Source organism: Felis catus, chromosome A2 (assembly GCF_018350175.1).
Source record: "Felis catus isolate Fca126 chromosome A2, F.catus_Fca126_mat1.0, whole genome shotgun sequence".
Taxonomy (NCBI): Eukaryota; Metazoa; Chordata; class Mammalia; order Carnivora; family Felidae; genus Felis; species Felis catus.
Genome location: NC_058369.1, coordinates 169343098 through 169350752, shown reverse-complemented (window position 1 = coordinate 169350752; position 7655 = coordinate 169343098). Strand labels below are relative to the sequence as shown.

General features: G+C 40.4%; 1 long non-coding RNA gene across 1 annotated transcript; it reads left to right on the top strand.

Annotated features, from left to right (window-relative positions):
- The first annotated feature begins 4693 nt into the window (after window positions 1–4693).
- Window positions 4694–6391, top strand: LOC109497809. Its single transcript, XR_002154237.2, has 2 exons — window positions 4694–4875; window positions 5875–6391. It is a non-coding gene; the product is annotated as an uncharacterized LOC109497809 (long non-coding RNA).
- The last annotated feature ends 1264 nt before the right edge of the window (window positions 6392–7655 follow it).

Genomic DNA, 7655 nt, shown 5'->3' with positions numbered 1-7655 from the left:
ACCTTTGCTGTATTCTGTGCATTGGAAGCAAGTCCCAGGTCCTGCCCCTATTCAGGAGAAGGGGATTACACAGGGGAAACTACACAGTGGGCACAAAGGGGCCACTTAGAGTCTCTCTGCTCCATCTTCCTTACAGAGTACTGTGCCCTTGCACAATATGTGGCCCTCCTCAGAGGCCACTGCCATTTATTTTGGCCTCAACAGATTGAAAGGTGTTGACTATATGGAAATCCTTTTGGTTTTCCTTAAAATTTTTAAGGGAAAAGGTAAAGGTACTAAAAGGAAATATGCATATTTGTCTTTGCCTTGTATCTTTTCAATCCATCTTGGAACCCTGTCTTGTTAACATGAAATGGGGCATCAGCTCACCCCAGTATGTCATGTGCTCTTCCCATTTTATTGACACTAATTGCCCCCACCCTCCTTTTCTCTTCTTTAGCTTTTCGATTTACAAGTAGAGACCTGTGTAACTATAGATCTGGAATATTGAGATAACTCTAGTCCAGCATCTCCCACCCCTGAACTCTTTAAAATGTTAGTGGGTTATATGAGGAAAAAGGTTTCCAGGGTAGAAATATTGGGAAATGGGCTAATAAACACTAATAGATTTCTTCACTGTGGGTCTTTGCTCCCAAAGCCTTTGTTTGGCTTCTGGAATCCACCTGACCATCCTAGGAGCATGTCAGAAGTCTTGGAAGCAGCCCTACACCCATGGTGACATGAGATGGTGTATAAATGCTCCAGCAGCAACACCTTGGCTGGGGTACTTGGGAGCAGGCTCCACACCCTCTCCCAAAGTACCCCCCCCCACCGAAAGCTTGAGTCCCAGTTGAACACAGAGTGGGTTATTTCCTTCTTTTTCCCCTTTTTCCCTATTAGTTTCCTTTTTTCTTTTTATCTTCTATTTTCCTTCCACTTTTCACTTTGCCATTCCCCTATGGCGGCTTCCTAGGAACTATCCCAAATATCTTGCTTACAAGCAACTTTCTGTCTCAGGTTGTGCTTCTGGGAGAGCTTGGCCTAGGACAATCCCGACAGACTTTACCATCGAGCTCATTTGTTAATTATTGCTTTCTGACTTTCTTCTATGCGTATTCATCAATAAGATCATAAACTATTTGAGGGAAGGAGCTACACTTACTGAATCATCAGTTACCCCTACAGTTTCTGGAATAGTATACAGTTTTATGGAGTGACATAGTGTCATCGAGTTCCCAAAGTTTCTGATCATGTCAAAAGCTTTTATTTATACAACCTAGAGTTTAGGAAATGGGATGCTCATATGTTTACTACAATGCGTTTTAAAATATATACATGCTATTCAAATGTAGGATCTTATTATTGGTGGCTGAACTCCTGGTTTTGGTTATATATAATTTTTCTGTACATAGCCATCAAAAGGAAAGTCAGTTGGGAGAAAATAGCCCATGCCATCAGGAATCAATGATTTGAACATAACATGAAGACTTTTTTTTTTCCTTTTGAAGTAAGAGATGGGAAGATATCTGTTATTTAGAGTAATTCACAATATCACAGAGTCAGAGGGACCTTGGGACCATCTAGCATCTGACCTTTGTCTATCCAGTTGGTAATTTGCAAGGAGGTCAAGACAGTCCTTATATTTCAATCATAAGACTTCTGGTAAGTCAGAAGACAACAGTAGAGTTAAAAAGTATCTCTCATTATAGAGTATTTCAATTTTCTCTGATCTTCTATGTATAAGATCATTAAGCTTCAGAGAAGGACAGACCTGGATTCTAGCTCTGTCACCAGAAACTAATTTTAGATAAATCACTCCTATTTAAATCTTAGCTTCCTTATCTAAAAAATGGTGAAATAATAATGAAATAAACTTCATAATGTGGTTGTGGGGATTAAAGCAAATGAGATAGTTAATGTGCATAAGGTGCCTAGTACAGTGTTGTGCATTTAATAAATTCCCAGTAAGTGGTTCCTGTGACCACCACCATTGTCTCAATGTCATCAGGACCTTGTGTCTCTCATAGCAGTGGAGATGGGGAGTACAGGGGAGGTGTTCAGCAGCACCAGCTGAGTGAACAAATGCTCCTGCCCCCTCAGACTCTCCTGCTGCCCCAGTTCATTGGGAAAATGTGCCCATCCTGGGAATGACAGTTCTTCTACACCCTTCAAGAGTTTGACAAAGTGTGGGTATTAGATCTCTAACCTCTTCTCTCTGGGTCATTTTATACACTCTTGTCTCTGGGTCCACCTTGAGCAAAACTCTAAAGTTGATAGTGTTTTCCTTTGGACTTTACTATGTCCCCTTTAGTCTCTGTTTCCCCAGGATCTAAGTTCTCCCAGCCTCCCCCCATGTTTCCTGTCTTGGTGAATATTCCAGTTAAGCTCTTCCCCTCCATTAAGCCTTGCTGCAGTGACTGTGTCGATGGAAAGAGTCTCACCTACAATTACACTAAAAAGTTAGTTAACTTGGCATCTTATCAGCACTCAATGGCTTACTGCAATATATATATATATATATATATATATATATATATATATATATATATATCTTACTGTATAATCTCATGCTTTTAGGAAAATGGGTGAGTAGAGGAGCAGATATTTATGGTAGGCTTGACTTCACCTGATTTCTTTAAATCAACAGCAGGATATGTGAGACCTGATATAATATCAGCCACTATTTCTTATATTTGTTAGTGTACTATATTGAATAATGTCCTCCCAAAATTCATATCCACATTGAATCTGTGAATGTGACCTTATTTGAAAATAGGCTCTTTGCAGACACAATTAAGATGTAAGTTGAGATGAGGCCATATTGGGTTAGGGGAGGCCCTTGATTCAATCAAGAAGAGGCCAGTATGAAGATACACATGGGGAGAAGAGGCCACTTGAAGATGCAGTCAGAGCGAAGTTATGTTGCCTGCATGGACAACACCTCTCTCTTGGGTAATTTCAATCAAGCCTCTCAGATCCAGGAAGGTCAGATCAGTGCAACATTGAATATTCATGAGTCATAAAGGAAAGTCCAAAATGTCGTCAGTATTCTCTGATTTAAAAGGCTTGCATGTATATAATGAGTAAAAATATGCTTTAGCATCTGGGAAAATTCACTTACATAAAGACACAGTCTGTCAATGTTGCCCAATAACTATAATTCTGTCATTTTCCCTCAAACAACTCATAACAATACTTTAAAGCCCATAAAAATTAAGAATGCATAGTCAAGATTTATTTCAACTAGGCCCAGAAATGATGCTGGGCCTTGTAAACAAAGTCCCAGGAGCATCACCCCTTGGTACAATATTTTAGGCATGAGCACTTTGTGTTCTAACATGGGGTAGATTCTGAAAAATCCAGTATATACATGAATTCTAATTTGTTGATGTCTTTTGTTGAATTTATAATCCAAAACATGTTGGAAAATGTAAATATTTTTACTAAACAAAATTAAAGAACTAATGCCAGGATAATAACTTACTTTTAAGTTATTATCAGCCTACATCAGCTGCAAAATCAGCTGTCTGTATGTCAAAGAGAAAGAAAATTACTCTAAGCTTTGTAACGTTCAGGATAAGCAGGTTGTAAATACATATATATTTTACTTTGACCTTGTCTCTTGACTGAAAAAATAGCTACCAATGAACAGAGAAGTCTAGCACGTGGATATCCTCCAATGTACATGGACTTCTCTTTGGAAACGTCCATTTGTGGTTTCTCTTCTAGGTTTCCCCACATCAAAAGTGGAGGATAGTGCTGAAGACCAAGGCTTTGGTGTCAGATTAATAAATTTATGCAAACATTTATTGAGTACCTACTATGTGCACACTGAAGATACAATGGTGAACAAAATAGACTTGGTCCCTACCTATGGAGGTCTTATTCTAGTGAAGAAGACAAACAGTAGAGGAGTAAATAACAACAGAATTTCTAATGGGAGTAAGTGCTGTGAAGTAGTGCAGTAGGGTCAGGAGAAAGAGCTTGGGAGGTCAGGAAAGGTTACACTGAGACTTCTGAGGGGACCGAATAATGAGTGACCTATGTGAAGATCTTGTGGGAAAGCTTTGAGGTAGAAAACATAGTACATGTCATGGCACTGGTGTAGAAGCAAGCACTACATCTCAGGGACAAAGCAAAGCAGAGAGAGGAAGAATGGTGGAGGGTGGGCTTTGGTGAAGAGTTTGGCTTTTATTCTAAATGTAATGGGAACCCCCTAGAGGCCTAGGCAGGGAAGAGACAGGATCTGACCCCTGTCTGAGAAAAGTGGCCTTGGGAGCTGGGTAGGGGTGGAGACTGCAGGGAAGGTGGGGCATGAAGGGCGGTCAAGAAGCTTCTTCATGATCTAGACAGAGGCACAGCAGGTATGACTGCAGAGGGAGGTGGAGCTGCTGAGAAGTCGTCAGGGGTAGATAGGTTTTCAGGCCTCAGGCCCCAGGATCTGATGGAGACCACAGGACAAGAAATAAGGTTTCCTTATTTGGGGAAGTATTTTTGGCTTGAGCTCCTAGGTAGCGCCATTAACTGGAAAAAAGAAAAAAAAAAAGTCAGTGATTAAAAGACTTGGGAAGGAGTGTGGCCCAGTCCTTGAGTAAGTGGGTAGGACTCTTGGCCTCAGATGGGGCACTAAGTTTATCCACTGAGACAAGAGAAAGCCAAACACATGGGCAAAGGTATAGGCAAGTTTGACAGCTTCTGGGTTGGAGGATAAGGTTCTGGTCTGATTGCTTGTGTTTCATTTGTGAAATCATAAAAGGTGTTGCCTGCATATGATAATGGGAGTGGTCATGGCAGCATCCTGAGAAGAGCAGCAAAGATGTGACTTTGAGGTCTTGGAGGAGGCAAGCATGTTGACCAGGGTACGGAAGGACCCGTGCAGCCCAGAGAACATCTGAGGTTTGTGGTCAGAAGCAAAGCAAGATCACTCACCATGTTGGCGGCTTAGAAGTCTATCAGATTAAGGTTACATAGAACCAAAGGGATAAATCCTTGGTGACCTGCGGATGGAGAGGTAACAGGCCAGTGAGGTCTGGGGTGTAGTGCTCCCATCTCTCCCAGGAAGGAAGAGGTAAATTCATTCTACTGGGAGCTGTTTGCAGGATATGTCAGAAGCACTTGGGAGAAAGGCTGTCTGCATCTTTGTGGGAAAAGACAGTTTTGTAAGGAACCCATGAGGCTCTGTGACGTGTCCTTTACACCCTTCCTGGACAGGGTCATGACAAGGAAGGGCTTGTTCCAGTTCTGGAGTGAATCTAGCTCTGCCATTTAGTAACTTGCTGACCTCAGGCAAGGTACTTCTCATCTGGAAAAGAGAGGTTATAATACTACTTGCTTCAAATTTTGTTATGAACATTGAAAAATTGCTAGGTATAGCACTTGATACATTTTTAGGTATGGAAGATCCATTCAATAACTCTTGGGTATTATTATTTGTAAAAATCTAGTTTTCACAATGAAGATGAATCAACTCCACACTCTGTTGTTTCATCATTCCCAAAAAGGAGAGTGGATATTTTGAGAAAATTGTCAAGCATCAGAAAGACCCTCTTGAGAAAGGAATCTTCTAGTGTTGAGGGTACTAACTGAATCTCTGTCCAGCTTTATGACGACAGCTTAGTGTTGGAAACACTTTCTCAAATCAAGAGTTTGGGTACACACACACACACACACACACACACACACACCACATAAAACACTTATGCCATGCAAGCACATGTGGATTTAGTGCCTCTGGAGAGAGCTTACACCATGTGCTTTAATGAGTGGGAGAGCTGTTGGACAGACATCCTGGTGACCTGACAGTCTATCATTAAGTAGCTAGTATCTGCCTCTCTAGAGCAGTGCCTGACCGTCTCACTTCTCTGTTTTAAAATTAGACTCCATTTTTTTTAACAGAAGAGAAAGCAGTCGTGCTGAAGACTTCTGACTGATTAATATGGCTAAAGCCTGTGGACACAGCTGCTTATATCTCCAGTTCACACTTCCTTACCAACTCCTCAGCATAGTCTTCTTGATAGTGCAATGCTCTGGTTCTGCTCTCTGCTGCGCTAGTGGAATCTGGCACCAACTACATGCACAGGAACTGCAGATTATATAACACAAGGGATTACAGCGTGTTTCGTGGACACAAAGTGTCCTGTAGTTGGAATGGAGATGATCTAGGCCATGCTCTGTAACCTGCTGAGGAAGCCATGGAGAACCGTAGGGATGGACAAAGTTGCCTAAGACTTAGTACCATATTACTGCAGAGCTAAGACCATAATCTAAGGCTCATGGGTCTCATTCTAGTGCTATGGATGTGTATTTATTTTACTAACTAATTGTGAAAGAAAAATTAGAAAATCCAGATGAGTGGAAAAAAAAAAAAAAACATGGTATACATGAGACTTTTCCCACCAAGAGAAAGTCACCATTGACTTTCAGTATACACTTCTCCGTCACTCCCTTCCAGATCCAGTTTGGCACAGCTGAACCTTCTCGGCAGAATTTAGGTCATATATGAAACCCTTGCTGCAAGAGCGTTTGGACAGTATACTGTAACTTCCCACTTCCATAGTTTAATGATATAAGTGAACTGTGTAGGGTGACATCAAATAGGCCAACCCTCAGGATAGACACCATCATGTGTCCATGTTAACACACACACTTATACAACGTCATTTTAGGGTTGCATAATATTGTTATTCAAACTAGATCTCCTGAATTTAATCTCCTTAAGGCATATGCCTAGAAATAATAAAGCCAGGAAGAGAGTACATGATTTTCCCGCAGGCTTTTACTCTAACAAACTATTCTCCAAAAAATTACATCCACATGTTAGAGTGTTCACTCAACTCCTAACCAATGCTGGTTATTACTTTTTTCCCAAATATTTTCCATTTTCATCACCAAAAAAAAGACTCAAACAATATTACCTCTCACATTTCCAATAGCTTTATTTTAAACTACAAAGCAGAAATTGCCTAAGAAAAAAAATTTAGGTGAACAGCAGGAATTCAGGCATTTTGAAATATGTTAGGTTTTAAGCTGGTGTTCTAGCTCAGCACCAAAATGACAAGGAAACAAAATGATTCGTATTCATTCAAGAATTTCCAATGCATTATCACTATTTTTATTTAAGTAAACATTTCAAATACCCAACTAAGCTCAATGCTTTTAAGTCATATGTTTTTTTGATTCAGAGAGATATCAATTTTACCAACTTTATCTGGTCCCATCTCAAAACGTTGTACATTAATGCTCTCTCACTTCACAAGCAGCACTAACTGTACCTTTTATTTTTCCATTTTTATTCTGAATGCTTTTTCAGTTTTTTTGTTTTTTAATCACTGAATTTATCTAAGGAAAGAGGAACAGACACTCTTCACACATATAAACTATGTGTGACAGCATTACAGTCTTTAGAAATGTAATTGATGACTGGGGCGCCTGGGTGGCTCAGTTGGTCAAGTGTCTGACTTCGGCTCAGGTCATGATCTCGTAGTTCATGAGTTTGGGTAGGCGGACAGCTCGGACCCTGAAGCCTGCTTTGGATTCGGTGTCTCCCTCTCTCTCTCTGCCCCTCCCCACTCATGCTCTGTCTTTGTCTCAGAAATAAATAAACATTAAAAAAATAAAGAAAAGAAATTGATGTCTGTGACTTAAGGTGAAATGATTGGAAGCTTGAGCAGAAATGA